This window comes from Capra hircus, chromosome 14, assembly GCF_001704415.2.
Source record: "Capra hircus breed San Clemente chromosome 14, ASM170441v1, whole genome shotgun sequence".
Lineage (NCBI taxonomy): Eukaryota > Metazoa > Chordata > Mammalia > Artiodactyla > Bovidae > Capra > Capra hircus.
In genome coordinates this window covers 90,705,685-90,725,128 of record NC_030821.1, presented here as the reverse complement: position 1 = coordinate 90,725,128, position 19,444 = coordinate 90,705,685, and the positions used below count along the sequence as shown (strand labels likewise).

Genomic DNA, 19,444 nt, shown 5'->3' with positions numbered 1-19,444 from the left:
AGATTCCTTAAAAAATTGCAAATAGAACTACCTTATGACCCAGCAATCCCACTGCTGGACATACACACTGAGGAAACCAGAATTGAAAGAGACACATGTACCCCAATGTTCATCGCAGCACTGTTTATAATAGCCAGGACATGGAAACAACCTAGATGTCCATCAGCAGATGAATGGATAAGAAAGCTGTGGTACATATACACAATGGAGTATTACCCAGCCGTTAAAAAGAATTCATTTGAATCAGTTCTGATGAGATGGATGAAACTGGAGCCGATTATACAGAATGAAGTAAGCCAGAAAGAAAAACACCAATACAGTATACTAACACATATATATGGAATTTAGAAAGATGGCAATGACAACCTTGTATGCAAGACAGCAAAGAAGACACAGATGTGTATAACGGACTTTTGGACTCAGAGGGAGAGGAAGAGGGTGGGATGATTTGGGAGAATGGCATTGTAACATGGATACTATTATGCAAGAATCGAATCGTCAGTCTATGTCCCACGCAGGATACAGCATGCCTGGGGCTGGTGCACGGTGATGACCCAGAGAGATGTTATGGGGAGGGAGGTGGGAGGGGGTTCATGTTTGGGAACGCGTGTACACCCATGGTGGATTCATGTCAATGTATGGCAAAACCAATACAGTATTGTAAAGTAAAATAAAGTAAAAGTAAAAATTAAAAAAACCCACTAATTTAAAAAGATACATGCACTGTGATGTTCAGAGCAGGATTATTTATAATGGCTAAGATATGGAAGCAACTTAACTGTCCATCAACAGATGAATAGATAAAGAAGATGTGATATAAATTACACACATAAATTGGGATTTATAACCATAAAATGAATTTAATTCTGCCATTTTCAGCAATGTAGATGAAGAGTGCTATGCCCAGTGAAATCAATAGTACAGAGAAAACCAAATATTGTATGTTATCACTTATATGCAGAATCTAAAATATAAAAGAAACAAATGAATATAACAAAACAGAAACAGATTCATAGGTATAGAGAAAAAACTAATGGTTATCAGTGAGGAGAAGGATGGGAGGAATCCCAAGACTGGGATATAGGATTAAGGGATACAAGCTATAATGAATAAAATAATAAGCAACAAGGATATATTGTACAGTACAGGGGAATAGAGCCTTTATTCTGTAATAACTTAAATGGAGTATGAGCTATTAAAATGTCAAATCACCACACCGTATAATGGAAACAGATATAATACCAACTACATTTCAATTAAAAAACAAAATAAACCAACATATGATTTATTATATTGTAGAATTCATATCACAATATATTTTCTTAACAATATTAATTAACTTAATAAATGTTTTCTCAATTATTGACCTTTTATAAGTGTTAATTTTGATAGTCTTGTAGGTAAACTGTGGATAACTGCTGCTGCTGCTAAGGCGCTTCAGTCGTGTCTGACTCTGTGCGACCCCATAGACGACAGCCCACCAGACTCCTCTGTCCCTGGGATTCTCTAGGCAAGAACACTGGAGTGGGTTGCCATTTCCTTCTCCAGGAAGGTGAGTTTCTGGAAAGAGTCAAGTAAAGGCAAAGTTGGCAATATTAGGTACTGGAGCAACAGTAACAGTTCCCCAAAGTTGTCTATGGAGCCCTGCAAACAGGAGTGCTGGAGCATGTGGAGATTTGATGGATTCCATCCTCTGTGCCTCATGTCAGCTTTGCGCATTCACAGAAGCCATTAGGGGAGAGAGGCATAGCTCTCTGGGCCTGCACAGTACACACTTGCCCAGTTTCCCATCTAGACAGCAGATAGGCTCAAAGATGGGTATCTCTCCAAAGCTCTCAAGGTAATCCTTAAGGAGAAGTCTTCAGGAAATGTCACAGGAAGTAAGTGGAAAAACATGTCATCTGAATGCCAGAAGTTTAACATGTGCAATATTTATACATGGGTCCAAGCAAAAAAAAAAAAAACAAACATGCTTTCCCTCTGTGTTTATATGGAAGGTGAATCCTCCATGCTGTTTAGGACATAAGGAACCTTGACCCCAGATGCAGGCTGCAAGGTGGCTTGGAGCAAGCACTTCAAGGGAGAGTAAAAAGTAAAATCTGCAGAAGAATGTTAAAAGGAGACAATTAAAGGGATGGCTGCCTGGAGGGGATTAAAATGAAAAAAAAAAAACAAAAAACCAGACAGGCACAGGCAGAGAAGCTAAATTGAGAGCAAGACAGAGGGTGACTTGGTTTAGTCACTTCAGTTCAGTTGCTCAGTTGTGTCAGACTCTGCAACCCCATGGACTACAACACACCAGGCTCCCCTGTCCATCATCAACTCCTGGAGCTTGCTCAAACACATGTCCATTGAGTTGGTGATGCCATCCAACCATCTCATCCTCTGTTGTCCCCTTATCTTCCTTCCTTCAGTCTTTCCCAGCATCAGGATCTTTTCAATGGGTCAGTTCTTCTCATCAGGTGGCCGAAGTATTGGAGTTTCAGCTTCAGCATCAGTATTTCCAATGAACACCCAGGACTGATCTCCTTTAGGATGGACTGGTTATATCTCCTTGCAGTCCAAGGGACTCTCAAGAGTCTTCTCCAACACCACAGTTTAAAAGCATCAATTCTTCAGTGCTCAACTTTCTTTACAGTCCAACTCTCACATCCATACAGGGCTTTTCTTGTGGCTCAGTGATAAAGAATCTGTCTGCCAATGCAGGAGATGCAAGAGACCTGGGTTCAATCCCTGGGTCAGGAAGTTCCCCTGGAGAAAGAAATGGCAACCAACTCCAGTATTCTTGCCTGGGAAAATCCCACGGACAGGGGAGCCTGGCAGGCTGCAGTCCATGGGGTCACAAAAGAGTCAGACAGGACTATGACTAAACAACAACACATCCATACATGACCACTGGAAAAACCAAAGTTTTGACTAGATGGACCTTTGTTGGCAGAGTAATGTCTCTGCTTTTGAATATGCTGTCTAGGTTGGTCATACATTTTCTTCCAAGGAGCAAGTGTCTTTTAATTTCATGGCTGCAGTCACCATCTGCAGTGATTTTGGAGCCCCAAAAAGCGAAGTCTGTCACTGTTTCCAATGTTTCCCCAATATTTGCCATGAAATGATGGGACCAGATGCCATGATCTTAGTTTTCTGAATGTTGAGTCTTAAGCCAACTTTTTCACTTTCCTCTTTCGCTTTCATCAAGAGGCTCTTTAGTTCTTCACTTTCTGCCATAAGGATGGTGTCATCTGCATATCTGAGGTTATTGATATTTCTCCCAGCAATCTTGATTCCAGCTTGTGCTTCATCCAGCCCAGCGTTTCTCATGATGTACTCTGCATAGAAGTTAAATAAGCAGGGTGACAATATGCAGCCTTGACTTACTCCTTAGTTGTGTCCAACTCTTTGTGACCCCATGGCCTGTAGCCCGCCAGGCTCCTCTGTCCATGGGATTCTCCAGGCAAGAACACTAGAGTGGGTTGCCATTTCCTTCTCCAAGAAGGTGACTTATATGGCATTTAAAATATAAATTCTCTATTCAGGATTGAAATTGAGATCCAGCAGCAGAGAAAGTAAGAGTGTGGTGTCACCTAGGTTCAGCCAAACAATCTTGTGTTTGGGGAAGTTCCTAGCTGATTCACCAATAAATGTTCTTTCAGAGACCTAGAGTGACTAACAACAGGCCCTGGTTGTTTCAAACCAAGAGGTTGTTCAGTCATGCACTTAATGTGACTGTAAGGAGAAATCGAAGGACACTTAAAATGATAATTATTTTTTATGTTTTTGTAAAAGTTATTAAGAAAAATAAAAGTGAAAATCTCTCAGTTGCGTCTCACTCTTTGTGACCCCTTGGACTATCCAGTCCATGGAAATTCTCCTGGCCAGAGTACTGGAGTGGGTAGCCATTCGCTTCTCCAGGGGATCTTCCCAACCCAGGGATCGAACCCAGGGCTCCCACATTGCAGGTGGATTCTTTACCAGCTAAGCCACCAGGGAAGCATAAGGAATCCATATGTTAGAGGGAATTGGTACAAATGCCAGTTCTTTTGAGGTGTTTCCTGTAAACTTTCACAGACATGCTCAGCCATCTGAAATATTCCCCTTTTCACTAAGACATCTCCTTGGGCTCCCATGCAGTTCCTATCCTTTTCTCCCCACCAAGATTCCCCATCGCTGCCTTTCCTTCCTCACAATGTACCCCCTAATCCCCTCATATCTTTTCTCGCAAGTTTTGTTTCCAGTGCTCTCCCATTTATTCAACCAAATCTTCTCTCTCAGTTGGCACCAGTTCCAGTCATCTCTTCTTTTAACCAGTATCTCTCCTCCAACTTTGCTCCACATTTTAATGCTGCTGAATCCTCTATGCACCCTGAAACTCTCTTCTGCTTACTTCCTGGCCCTGCAGCATCCTGGTCACCCTCCTGGGCCTTCTCTGTCATCACGGCTGGACATCTCCTTGGTCTCCAGACAAGTGTTCCCAGCATGCCCTTCTCTACTGCTCCCTGATAAACCCCCGTTTGAGGCTTAGGGTCAATATTCAACATTTGTTGAATTTTAAAAACTGTGTTAATCTATAAAAGATGTTAGACCCAAACAGGTGTCAGTAAAATGTTTTACTTATAGGACTTCAAAAAGATAACAGAGGGAAAAAATAATGGTCTATAAAAGATTCAAAGAAGAAATAAGGAGGTTAAACAAAAGCAGAAAACCACAAATCTCAGATATACATCACCACCAAACATTGTTAAGGTTAACAGCAGCTCTTAAGTACAAGAAGTACACTGCTACTATGTTTTATTAGATGAACACATAATCTGAAATTTAGTAGCTTCTAAGACAGTGAAGAAGATAAAGTCAACTAATGAAAATTTAAACAGAATTTTTGGTGTGGTACTTGTGAAAAAATAATGTTCTTACTGTGCATATAGAAAACTACACAAAGGGTTAAACAGAAAAATAACAGGAATTTATCAGTCAGAGTCCTTATGCCTTAATAGAAGTAACAGTAGTATTATTAACATTTTTCTATGATGCTTTATAGAAACATAATTTTTTTAAAGGTACGTTTCCATTTGACACTTGTATTTGATATTGTAGAATAGAAGATACTCTCTTTTTAATCATTGAGAAAAACTAACAAATCAACGATTTCTTCTACTTTCCTTAAAGATGTTATACCTAGGAGTAAGGTACATAAACTTGCACATATTATATATTTCATCTCAATAAACTTAGTGATAGTCAGCTCCTTCCTGATCAAACACCTGTAAAAACATATGGATTTGCTTGAGAATAGGTTAATAGAAAAGAATGTTAAATTCCTAAATTTTTCTGTTGTTTTCTATACAAATTTCAGAGAAATGAAATCTTATTGGTCTTAGCTTTCAGTGTGTACGTCTGTTTGTGCGTATGTACATACACATACTCACACACAGACACGTACATTTGTGTGTCCAAAAGAGCTGTGCATGGCTTAACTCTTGAGTAGAGAAGAAATAATGGCAGTAAGTTGGCCCTAAATGAAAATATTTAAGACTACTTATTTCTTTAATGTGCTTCCCCTTCAAGTAACTGAAAAGCAGAATGAGTCATTGAGCACATTTGGAAATAATCATTTTTAAATGTGACTAACATCAATAATACCTGACCTAAATGTCTTCCTTTAACTATACGGCATTTGTGAAAAAGCAGTAGTAATAATAACAAAGCTGGCCTAACATTATCTGTAAAATTCTACTACATTCTTTAGTTTCTGACACTGTTACTCTTGATAAGATAGAATAAAAAGTAATATAAAATTACCTGGACTATACATATTTATAAATGGAGCAAATTTGCATAATATAGTGGTTGGACTTTATAATTTGAATATGCTCCTTCATAATTATCATGAAGAATACATAAGTTTGAATTACTGGTTAATTCACCTTCTTCTGAAATGTAAGCTTTGTTAGGGTGTACGATTTCAATTTGAAGCATCATTATTTTTAAAGAACCTCATTTGAATATTTTTCATTTCAGCTAGTCTGACAAAGACTCTTATAATTATCTTACAAGACAGATTAAGAAATGTGGGTGGGAAGGAAGGAGAGGTCAGATGTATTTGTACATGATTTGTATCATGCCACACGAACATCAATGGTAGACAAGGTGTTACATGGAGTCAGGCCTGTCCTGCTCAGGATTCATTAGTGATATGAATGAAGACTCAGAGGGTAGGCTTATCAAAATTTAAGGTGGTGTAGAACTAAGAGTCAGACATGACTGAGCGACTTCACTTTGACTTTTCACTTTCATGCATTGGAGAAGGAAATGGCAACCCACTCCAGTGTTCTTGCCTGGAGAATCCCAGGGATGGGGGAGCCTGGTGGGCTGCTGTCTATGGGGTTGCACTGAGTCGGACATGACGGAAGTGACTTAGCAGCAGCAGCAGCAGAGCTATTTCACTGGGAAACACCTAACAGAAAGGTGTTAGAAACTAAAACGCAGAAGGTGAAATTTAATGACGACAAGGATCAGTTCCTACTCTGTGATTCAGAAAGGCCACTGCACAGCTGTAGGAATGGCAAAGATCTGACTGGGAAGAAGTTTTCGTTAAAACAAAGGAGGCAGTGCCTTGAAATGACCACTTGTCAGTCCAAGTTGGAAGTACAGTTTCAATGTAAACAGAAACAGACTCAGGGATACACAGAACACGCTTGTGGTTGCAAGGGGGAGGGGGTTGGGGGAGCTATAGAGAGGTAGGTTGGGGTTAGCAGATGCAAGCTTTTATATATAGAATTGATAAACCACAAGCGCTTATGCTATAGCACAGGGAACTATATTTAATATCCTATGATAAGCCATAATGGAAAAGAATATTAAAAAGGAATGCCTATGTAACTGAGTTACTTTGCTGTACAGCAATAATTAACCTGACATTACAAATCAACTATACTTTATTTTTAAAAAGAAGTACAATTTCATTGTATACTTAAAATTTGTTAAGAGAGTAGACCTCATGGTTAAATGTTCTTACCACACAAATTTTTTTTAAAAAACTGCTGCTACTGAGGGAGGAAGTCGGACACTCTGCCTACCTTCACCCACTTAGCTCCATAATTTCCATCCCAAACCACCCAGGGACTATAAACTACTTTCTGGAGTTGAAATTAAAACCCTGTTTCTTAGTTTTATTATCATTCTACTTTATTGAGTCATTGTTGAAAATTAAAACTGCATATATTTAAGGTATACAACTTGACCTGATATACTTAACACATCATGAAATAGTTACAATAATCAAGTTAATTAACAGATCCATCTGCTCACAAATAGTTACCTCTTTGTGGTGGAAACCCCTAAGACTTAAGTATACAACACAGTATTAATTACACTCTCATTGCTGTACATTAAGGTCCCCAGAACTTATTCATCTTGTACACCTAAAACTTTGTACCCTGTGATCCACATCTCCCCCCTCCCCCATCCTATAGTAATCACCACTCTACTCTCTGTTTCTATGGATTTTTACATTTTCAGATTCCACATATAAGTGAGCATTTGTCTTTCCATGCCTGGCTTATTTCATTCAGCATAATGTCCTCCAGGTTCATCCATTTTGTTACAATTGCAAGATTTCCTTCTTTATTAAGGCTGAAATAATATTCCACTGTATGCGTGTGTTTAATCGTATTTTCTTTATTCATTCATCTGTCAATAGATATTTAGGTTGCTTCCATATCATGGGAGTATGCATATTTCTTCAAAATACTGGTTTCATTCCTTTAGACATGCACTCACAAGTGAGACTGGTGGCTCATAAGGTAGTTCTACTTTTTGGAGGAACCTCCATACTGTTCTCCATGGGGGCTACACCAATTTACATTCCCACCAGCAGGGAGCCTGGGTTCCCTCTTCTCCATAACTTTGTCAATGCTTATCTCTTGTCTTTCTGATACTGGCCATTCTAGCAACTGTGGGGTGATACTCACTGTGGTTTTGATTAGTTTTCCTTAATGATTAGCTACACTGAGCACTTTCTCACATAGCCACTGGCCATTTGTATGTCGTCTTCTGATAAGTGTCTATTCAGGTCCTTTGTCCCGTTGAAAACTGGGTTATTGCATGTTTTGCTACTGAGTTGCATGTGTTCCTTACATATTTCATTATGTGTTCCTTAATTACTTTGTTCTTTATATATTAACTAGGGGGTATAACTGATCACTCAGTTTCCATGAAGGGGTAGTTACTATGAGCAAAGTGTACCCTGGACGCTGAAGACAGAAGTTAATTAGGAAACATGGTCCTAAATGGAACAACCATCTTGGCCATGACTGAGAAAATAAGAAGCTTAGGCATAACTACACAAGGTCATTTCATCTAGTCCTCTGCCTCCAGTGGGTAAAATGCTTAAGGCAGCCTCAAAAGCACAGATCTAGGGAAGTAGTCTTCAACTTTTTCTCTAGACTATTTACAACTTTGATCAGGTGGATTAATGAACTCTTGGATAGTGAGCTGGAGAGCTAAAAAGAGGAAACTATAATTATACACATAGGTGTTGAGAGTAGAACCCAAATGAGACTACTTTGTAGATAGTTTTAAAATATCCACATAATCTACTTAATAGTAATGTGTTCTATTCAGGCTCCCGAACAAACTCCGTTTCCCTATGAGCACTGTAGTAGAATCTACCTCACAGAGCTATTGTGAGAAACAAATAAAATTAAATAGGTACGTCATAAATGTTAGCTATTATTCACAACATTTTTCTTCTGTTTTTTTCATCATCCAAACTTATTAAACCCTATTATGTTCACTGAAATAGCCACTGGGAAAAAGAACTGGATACAGAATTTTTTAACTGAACAAACTTCGATGTCATCTAGTTCATTTTTTTTCCTAATGAACTTTTAATTGTAACTCTGGAAAACAAATTGTAAAAAAGAGAGCTGCTCTAGTAGAAGGAGTTAGGAAAAACAAAGTGTGATGCCATTAACAGGAGCATTGGCTCATCTTAGGTTGCAAGAGAAGCCTGTGGTCATAGGCACAGGGCATATTTGCCACACTTAACTCTGCCCTGAATATCATATATACCTCCAGTTCCATTACTGACACCTTCAGAAGGTTCATGAGTGTTTTCTGGGAAAGACTGTTGGCATGTTAGGTAGTCAATAATCTAGACAAGAGGAAGAGCTTAGAGAATGTGGATTTTATTATCAATCTGACAAAAGGTAAACCTTGGTAAAAACACCATAGGTCTTCAAATATTTGAAGGACTCATATATCTAAGGCAACAGACTTATTTGCCAGGGGGCAGAACAAGGAATAATAAATTTAAATGACTAAGAAAGAGTTCTGGGGTTAATATGCTGAGACAGTAAAAGAGAACATGAAATCCAAAGTCAGAAAGCCCAAATTCAAGTCCTAGCTTGATTTTTCATTAGTTCTATAACTTTAGGCAAGGCATCTACACTCCATGAGTCACACAATTCTCATCTATAAGGTAACAAAAGTTAAAAATACTACTCATATAAGAAAGCGCATATAAAATGTTTGTAATCTTTAGCATGATTTCAAAATAGTTAATAACAGTTAGCCACAGGAATGGGGTACCCCACTGCAGAGAGTGTTCATGGAGGGCTAACCAAGTCTCACTGCAGGGCTTCCTTTTACTGGGAGCCAGTAAGCCTAACTGAACTGGAAGTTGACTGCTATACTCCCTCGGCAAGTACGATGTGTTCACGTGATACATACATATCTCAAAGGTAGGAAAAGTTAACTACAAAGAGTCACCAATGTCAATAATTTAATTTGGCTAAAAAATGCACTTAATATCCACGGTCTTTCCTGAATTCATGAACAGGCTAAAACTCTGCAAAGATAACTCATTAAACTTAAATCAGCAAAGATGAGCTTAACTCAAAACCCTCAAAATAGGATCACGTGTTCCAGATCAAATTACAGTTAATTCATTTCACCCAAACAGTATCTCCACACTTGTGCTGCCAATCTGGAAAATATATAGAATTTTCTGGATTGTAAAAGCTCTGTCAAAATCTCAAATGTCAGGTTTCAGATAGTTGATATTTTCCCACTGGCCATTTGCCTGCTGTATTCCAATTTATTTTTATAAGTGTTCAGAAATAAGTAACCTTTGAGTTAGTATGCCTGCCAGCTGTTCTGAGTTTACTTACCCTCTGACCTTCTTTTCCAGGTGGACCTTGGGGGCCTTGTATCCCCAGGGAGCCCTACAAGGCAAAAAGAACACATATTAGTCAATTGCTTTAAGTATGCCTGCCTTACAAAGAATGCTGTGAAAATTAATACTAATTTTATTGATTATACAAAAACTTTTTTGTGATTTATTTATTTTAATATAAATTTATTTATTTTAATTGGAGGTTAATTACTTTACAATATTGTATTGGTTTTGCCATACATCAACATGAATCTGCCACAGGTATACACGTGTTCCCCATCATGAACCCCCCTCCCTCCTCCCTCCCCATACCATCCCTGCCAGGACATGGAAGCAACCTAGATGTCCATCAGCAGATGAATGGATAAGAAAGCTGTGGTACTTATATACAGTAGAATATTACTCAGCCATAAAAAAGAATACATTTGAATCAGTTCTAATGAGGTGGATGAAACTGGAGCCTATTATACAGAGTGAAGTAAGCCAGAAAGAAAAACACCAATACAGTATACTAACACATATATATGGAATTTAGAAAGATGGTAATGATAACCCTGTATGCAAGACAGCAAAAGAGACACAGATGTATACAAAAACTTTTAAAGTGATCTGAGTTTATTTTTGTGTACGGTGTTAGAAAGTGATCTAGTTTCATTCTTTTACACGTGGTTGACCAGTTTTCCCAGCACCACTTGTTAAAGAGATTGTCTTTACTCCATTGTATATTCTTGCCTCCTTTGTCAAAGATAAGGTGTCCATATGTGTGTGGATTTATCTCTGGGCTTTCTATTTTGTTCCATTGATCTATATGTCTGTCTTTGTGCCAGTACCATACTGTCTTGATGACTGTGGCTTTGTAGTAGAGCCTGAAGTCAGGCAAGTTGATTCCTCCAGTTCCATTCTTCTTTCTCAAGATTGCTTTGGCTGTTCGAGGTTTTTTGTATTTCCATACAAATCTTGAAATTATTTGTTCTAGTTCTGTGAAAAATGTGGCTGGTAGCTTGACAGGGAAAATAAACTCAAAATGGATTAAAGATCTAAATGTAAGACCAGAAACTATAAAACTCCTAGAGGAGAACATAGGCAAAACACTCTCAGACATAAATCACAGCAGGATCCTCTATGATCCACCTCCCAGAATTCTGGAAATAAAAGCAAAAATAAACAAATGGGATCTAATTAAAATTTAAAGCTTCTGCACAACAAAGGAAAATATAAGCAAGGTGAAAAGACAGCCTTCTGAATGGGAGAAAATAATAGCAAATGAAGCAACTGACAAACAACTAATCTCAAAAATATACAAGCAACTTATGCAGCTCAATTCCAGAAAAATGAACAACCCAATCAAAAAATGGGCCAAAGAACTAAATAGACATTTCTCCAAAGAAGACATACAGATGGCTAACAAACACATGAAAAGATGCTCAACATCACTCATTATTAGAGAAATGCAAATCAAAACCACAATGAGGTACCACTTCACACCAGTCAGAATGGCTGCGATCCAAAAATCTGCAAGCAATAAATGCTGGAGAGGGTGTGGAGAAAAGGGAACCCTCCTACACTGTTGGTGGGAATGCAAACTAGTACAGCCACTATGGAGAACAGTGTGGAGATTCCTTAAAAAATTGCAAATAGAACTACCTTATGACCCAGCAATCCCACTTCTGGGCATACACACCGAGGAAACCAGAATTGAAAGAGACACATGTACCCCAATGTTCATCGCAGCACTGTTTATAATAGCCAGGACATGGAAACAACCTAGATGTCCATCAGCAGATGAATGGATAAGAAAGCTGTGGTACATATACACAATGGAGTATTACTCAGCCGTTAAAAAGAATTCATTTGAATCAGTTCTGATGAGATGGATGAAACTGGAGCCAATTATACAGAGTGAAGTAAGCCAGAAAGAAAAACACCAATACAGTATACTAACACATATATATGGAATTTAGGAAGATGGCAATGACGACCCTGTATGCAAGACAGGAAAAAAGACACAGATGTGTATAACGGACTTTTGGACTCAGAGGGAGAGGGAGAGGGTGGGATAATTTGGGAGAATGGGAATTCTAACATGTATATTGTCATGTAAGAATTGAATCGCCAGTCCATGTCTGACGTAGGGTGCAGCTTGCTTCAGGCTGGTGCATGGGGATGACCCAGAGAGATGTTGTGGGGAGGGAGGTGGGAGGGGGGTTCATGTTTGGGAACGCATGTAAGAATTAAAGATTTTAAAATTTAAAAAATAAAAAAAATAATAAAGTGATCTGAGCGCTTCCAAGCTTAGACTATACAATACCTTAATAATGGTGAACTGTCCTTTAACTGGTTTATCTTCAGAGTTAACACGACAAAACAAAAGAAAGATTCTTAACCAGTGATCACTCCCAGGGATGACTCTCATTTGATTGGAACCATGTCTTTTTTTTTTTTTAATCAGCCTGCCATCAATTAATGGTAACAATATTTATAGGCAGAAAAAAAATGCCTCTTCATGTATTTAAACTCTATAAATGCAACAGCATTTTTGGTTGAGAGTGGCTCTGTAGTTTCCCTCTGAGAAAACACCTGGTTATGACATCAGCTTCAACATTCACCTACTCATACCACTTAATTTTTAGCCTCATAGACATTATTTAATACTTTCTCATGAAAAGTATTCTTTCAAGTGGTAGAAAAAATAACCTTTTTTTTTTTTCAATTTTACAAAAGGTGCAGGAAGTCCCAGGTGCACTAATCTGAATCTCCCAATTCTCACAGATAATTACTATTACACAGAAAATCTCAACACAAAAACCAGAATGATGATGCCACTGCTGTGTAAAGTCTTTGGGATTGATGGCTAGTTGTTACCCTTCTGGAGGCTTCTCAGTCTCTCTGGCTGCTTCCTCCTTCCCTATAATGCCTTTCAGTGTGAGGGTTCAGGCCCATTTTCTCCCCATTCTCCTGCTATGATCTCGTATTATACAATGGACTTTGGATTCTCCAGGCCAATGATGCCAAAATTTTTATTCAGTTTATATTTGAGCTTGTAGGTCCACACATCCAACTGCCTGCCTGATACACCCACTCTGCTCTCACCAGCATGTGAATTTAGCACAGCGACACCACATTTAGGGCCCTCCCACCAAAACTGGGCCTTTTCCAGCACCCCAACTCTGCAGACCCACGCACCATCCTGCTAGAGCTCTTGTTGGGAACCTAGAACTCGCCTTCCATACTTGCCTCTCTCACTTCTCTTTCACATCCAGTCCCCAAGTCCAACTGATGTACCTCCAAATAGGTGGATTTGATCCATCTATTACTCTCCTCCATCGTTCTGCTTCACCACCTGCTTACTTGCTCACCTGTAAGAGCTTTCTAGGTGACACTAGACACAGACCCCTCCATTCCCCAGAGCACAAACTGACCTCAAGAAAAGACAGCCTGACCTCCCTGGATTGTCCACATAAAGAGATGAATGTCTATTGCATTAGTCTTAAGGTGCCTGTACTTGTCCTTTAAATTATTTATCATAATTCCATTTAAATAATTATTTAGGAAATGATTCACCAGACTGTAAGTACAATGGTAGAATCACTGTCTTATTCAACACCAAGCACCTGTTTATGACTGAAAAAAAAAAATCATAATGAGAAATCAATCCACTGTTTAAAAAAAAAAAAAGCTTTTGGGTAAAGCCAGCACTTTCAATGGGTTTTTAGAATATGTATGGTTAACCTATTATATATTAAATGCCTTAAGCTCTTTGGAATATGAGAAATCTAGTAAAGACACACTTGGACATCTGAATTCACCTTCATCCCTTCAGGAGAGGCATTATTATCTAATTTTTAAAAATTAGGATTCATTTTTATAATGTAACCATTTTCTTTAAAAGTCATAACTACATTTAAAGTAAAACATCAGGTGTGCTTGTGAGGATGTATTTACTATGTATATATATTTTTTGGTTTTTCATAGAAATTAAATTTTCATAAATGTCATGTCATGGTAATTTCACCATCCAACTTTATTTAGAATAAAAATATCACAAATATATTTTAATTTTTCACTCATAGCTTTTCTTTGATTAAAATTGTCAGAATTTAGTATAAATTCCTGTAACTAATTTTGAAAAAGCATTTATACAAAAAATTCTACATGTATCACCAATGATTGTGCGTGTGTGATCAATCGCTCAGTCAAGTTCTAGTCTTTGTGACACTATGGACTGTAGCTTGCCAGGCCCCTCTGTCCATGGGATTTTCCTGGCAAGAATACTGGAATGGGTTGCCATTTCTCCCTCCATAGGATCTTCCCGACTCAGTGCTTGAACCCATGTCTCCTGTGCCTCCTGCACTGCAGGTGAATTCTTTACTGTTGATCCACCTGGCAAGCCATCAACAATGCTCAGTGTTAGCCAGATCTTCCTGAGTCTTCCTCCACAAAGTATTCATAAAATGTGGAGAAGGAAATGGAAATCTACTCCAGTATTCTTGCCTGGAAAAATCCCATGGACAGAGGAATCTGGTGGGAATCATGGGGTCTCAAAGAGCTGGCCGTGACTGAACAACTAGCAAGCATTCATAAAATATACGTATTTATTCTTTTACCTATTTTTGGAAAAATTAATGTTACAGGGACATGTAGAGCCTATGTTTTATTGATTTCAGTTCAGTCACTCAGTTGTGTCCAACTCTTTGCGACCCCATGAACCACAGCATGCCAGGCATCCCTGTCTATCACCAACTCCCAGAGTCCACCCAAACCCATGTCCACCGAGTCGGTGATGCCATCCAACCATTTCATCCTCTGTCGCCCCCTTCTCTTTCTGTCCTCAATCTTTCCCAGCATCAGGGTCTTTTCAAATGAGTCAACTCTTCACATCAGGTAGCCAAAGTATTGGAGTTTCAGCCTCAGCATCAGTCCTTCCAATGAATACCCAGGACTGATCTCCTTTAGGATGGACTGGTTGAATCTCCTTGCAGTCCAAGGGCCTCTCAAGAGTCTTCTCCAACACCACAGTTCAAAAGCATCAATTCTTTGGCACTCAGCTTTTTTTATACTCCAACTCTCACATCCATACATGACCACTGATTAGACAGACCTTTGTTGACAAAGTAATGTCTATGCTTATTAATATGCTTCCTAGGTTGGTCATAACTTTCCTTCCAAGGAGTAAACGTCTTTTAATTTCATGGCTGCAGTCACCATCTGCAGTGATTTTGGAGCCCAAAAAATAAAGTCTCACACTGTTTCCACTCTTTCCCCATCTATTTGCCATGAAGTGATGGGACTGGATGCCGTGATTTTAATTTTTTGAAGTTTGAGCTTTAAGACAACTTTTTCACTTTCCTCTTTCACTTTCATCAAGAGGCTCTTAAGTCCTTGTTCACTTTCTCCATAAGGGTGGTGTCATCTGAATATCTGAGGTTATTGATATTTCTCCCGGTAATGTTGATTCCAGCTTGTGTTTCTTCCAGTCCAGCATTTCTCATGATGTACTCTGCATATAAGTTAAATAGGCAGGGTGACAATATACAGCCTTGACATACTCCTTTTCCTATTTGGAACCAGTCTGTTGTTCCATGTCCAGTTCTAACTGTTGCTTTCTGGCCTGCATACAGGTTTCTCAAGAGGCAGGTCAGGTGGTCTGGTATTCCCATCTCTTACAGAATTTTCCATAGTTTATTGTGATGCACATAGTCAAAGGCTTTGGCATAGTCAATAAAGCAGAAATAGATGTTTTTCTGGAACTCTCTTGCTTTTTCAATGATTCAGCAGATGTCAGCAGTTTGAGCTCTGATTCCTCTGCCTTTTCTAAAACCAGCTTGACCATCTGGAACTTCATGCTTCACATATTGCTGAAGCCTGGCTTGGAGAATTTTGAGCATTACTTTACTAGCATGTGAGATGAGCACAATTGTGCAGTAGTTTGAGCATTCTTTGGCATTGCCTTTCTTTGGGATTGGAATGAAAACTGACCTCCTTTTCCAGTCCTGTGGCCACTGCTGAGTTTTCCCAATTTGCTGGCATATTGAGTGCAGCACTTTCACAGCATCATCTTTCAGGATTTGAAATAGCTCAACTGGAATTCCATCAGCTCCACTAGCCTTTTTTGCAGTGATGCTTCCTAAGACCCACTTGATTTCACATTCCAGGATGTCTGGCTCTAGATGAGTGATCACACCATTGTGATTATCTGGGTCATGAAGATCTTTTTTGTACAGTCCTTCTGTGTATTCTTGCCACCTCTTCTTAATATCTTCTGCTTCTGTTAGGTCCAGACAGTTTCTATGCTTTATCGAGCCCATTTTTGCATGAAATGTTCCCTTGGTATCTCTAATTTTCTTGAAGAGATCTCTGGTCTTTCCCATCCTATTGTTTTCCTCTATTTCTTTGCATTGATTGCTCAGGAAGGCTTTCTTGTCTCTCCTTGCTATTTTTTGGAACTCTGTATTGAAATGGGTATATCTTTCCTTTTCTCCTTTGCTTTTCACCTCCCTTCTTTCACATCTATATGTAAGGCCTCCTCAGACAGCCATTTTACCCTTTTGCATTGCTTTTTTTCTGTGTGGGGGGGTGGGTATAGTCTTAATTCCTGTCTCCTGTACAATGTCAGGAACCTTTGTCCATAGTTCATCAGGCACTCTGTCTGTCAGATCTAGTCCCTTAAATCTATTTCTCACTTCCACTGTATAGTCATAAGGGATTTGATTTAGGTCATGCCTAAATGGGCTAGTGGTTTACTCCACTTTCTTCAATTTCAGTCTGAATTTGGTAATAAAGAGTTCATGATCTGAGCCATAGTCAGCTCCCAGTCTTGTTTATGCTGACTGTATAGAGCTTCTCTATCTTTGGCTGCAAAGAATATAATCAATCTGAGTTTGGTGTCAACCATCTGGTGATGTCCATGTGTAGAGTCTTCTCTTGTGTTGTTGGAAGAGGGTGTTTGCTATGACCAGTGCATTCTCTTGGCAGAATGCTATTAGCCTTTGCCCTACTTCATTCCGTACTCGAAGGCCAAATTTGCCTGTTACTCCAGGTGTTTCTTGACTTCCTACTTTTGCATTCCAGTCCCCTATAATGAAAAAGATATCTTTTTTGGGTGTTAGTTCTAGAAGGTCTTGTAGATCTTCATAGAACTGTTCAATTTTAGCTTCTTCAGCATTACTGGTCAGGGCATAGACTTGGATTACTATGATATTGAATTGTCTGCCTTGGAAACGAACACAGATCATTCTGTCATTTGTGAGACTGCGTTCAAGTACTGCATTTCAGACTCTTTTGTTGACTATGATGGCTACTCCATTTCTTCTAAGGGATTCCTGCCCACAGTAGTAGATATAATGGTCATCTGAGTTAAATTCATCCATTCCAGTCCATCTTAGTTCGCTAATTCCTAGAATGTCGATGTTCACTCTTGCCATCTCCTGTTTGACCACTTGCAATTTGCCTTGATTCATGGACCTAACATTCCAGGTTCCTATGAAATAATGCTCTTTACAGCATTGAACCTTGCTTCTATCACCAGTCCCATCCACAACTGGGTGTTGTTTTAGCTTTGGCTGCCTCCCTTCATTCTTTCTGGAGTTATTTCTTCACTGATCATCAGTAGCATATTTGGCACCTACTAACCTGGGGTTGGTATTTATTGATTTAGGCAGGAATAAAAACCAGGGTGGCCTTGGACTGCAAGGAGATCAAACCAGTCCATTCTAAATGAGATCAGTCCTGGGCGTTCTTTTGAAGGACTGATGCTAAAGCTGAAACTCCAATACTTCGGCTACCTCATGTGAAGAGTTGACTCATTGGAAAAGACTCTGATGCTGGGAGGGATTAGGGGCAAGAGGAGAAGGGGATGACAGAGGATGAGATGGCTTGATGGCATTACCGACTCGATGGACATGAGCTTGGGTGAACTCTGGGAGTTGGTGATGGACAGGGAGGCCTGGCGTGCTGCGATTCATGGGGTTGCAAAGAGTCGGACACGACTGAGCAACTGAACTGGACTGAACTGAAAAAACCAGGGAATTAAAAATGTGATCAGTTCTTTTTGTTTGTTTGACCAAAAACACCTGCCAAATGATAAACAGCCAAAGAAAACTGCCTAATTAGGTCAACTTTAGGAGGGTAAATTTCTGATATGATAAGAAAACCAAATTTTCAAATCAAAATATACCAAAGATTAATTACAAGATAATCACAAGGGCTTGTGTCATTTTTTTAAGATTGACACAATCTTGGCTTCAGATAAAACTCTTCCCCTTTACCCTTGGAAACTATTATAATTTCACGAATAGTTAAACTTACACATAACATTTTTGATATACATCCAAATGTTGACATATCTTTCAGTGGTTTTAAATGCGAGCTACTAAAACATACACATACTGAACATTCAAGAGAGTATAGTTAATTCTGAGCCACATGTAATAAAAATTCCATTCCCTTTACTAGTTAAGAAAAATTACATAGCAAAAGCCTACATAAGATGAAAATATTAAACTTGACTTGGAATGTATTCAATGGATTAAAAAAAATTATGAGCAACTTTTTGTTAGAAGCCCCAAAGTAAGATATGGTATACTCACAGATAAACCCACTAACATGACTCCCAGACAGTCATGATTCTAAGTACTCCCCCACTCCTGACCTTTGCTAACTCTAGGACCCAGCAAGGATTTTGATGAAAAAGTGGAGTTATTTTTCATCTCCAATGATATGTTTAATCCAATTCACTATTTGGATTATCCATGACCAAATTTTAATCCTAGCTCTATTACATTAATATTAAGAATATTTATTAAATATTATTAGTTGATTTACAAAGAAAAATAATATCAATATTATTAGTAGTAAAACATAGGTCAACGAAGTATAGAAAAATCATATTTTTTCCTGAATTAGGAAATTAAAATTTGAGGATGATCCAACCAGTCCATCCTAAAGGAGATCAGTCCTGGGTGTTCATTGGAAGGACTGATGTTGAAGCTGAAACTCCAATACTTTGGCCACCTGATGAGAAGTGCTGACACATTGTAAAAGACCCTGATGCTGGGAAAGGTTGAGGGCAGGAGGAGAAGTGGACGACAGAGGATGAGATGGCTGGATGGCATCACCGACTCAATGGACATGAGTTTGGGTGGACTCTGGGACTTGCTGGTGGACAGGGAGGCCTGGTGTGCTGCAGTTCATGGGGTTGCAAAGAGTCGGACATGACTGAGCAACTGAACTGAACTGAACTGAATGTTATTTGCAATTCTCCAGCTAACTATTCTTTGC

The 19,444-nt window shown here is 38.9% G+C and overlaps 1 long non-coding RNA gene across 1 annotated transcript in view; it reads right to left on the bottom strand.

Moving 5' to 3' along the window:
* Positions 1-19,444, bottom strand: part of LOC108637541 — a 123,836-nt gene that overhangs the window by 48,545 nt on the left and 55,847 nt on the right. Inside the window, exon 4 of the long non-coding RNA XR_001919179.1 lies at positions 10,164-10,217. This is a non-coding gene — a long non-coding RNA (uncharacterized LOC108637541). The remainder of the gene's footprint in view (positions 1-10,163; positions 10,218-19,444) is intronic.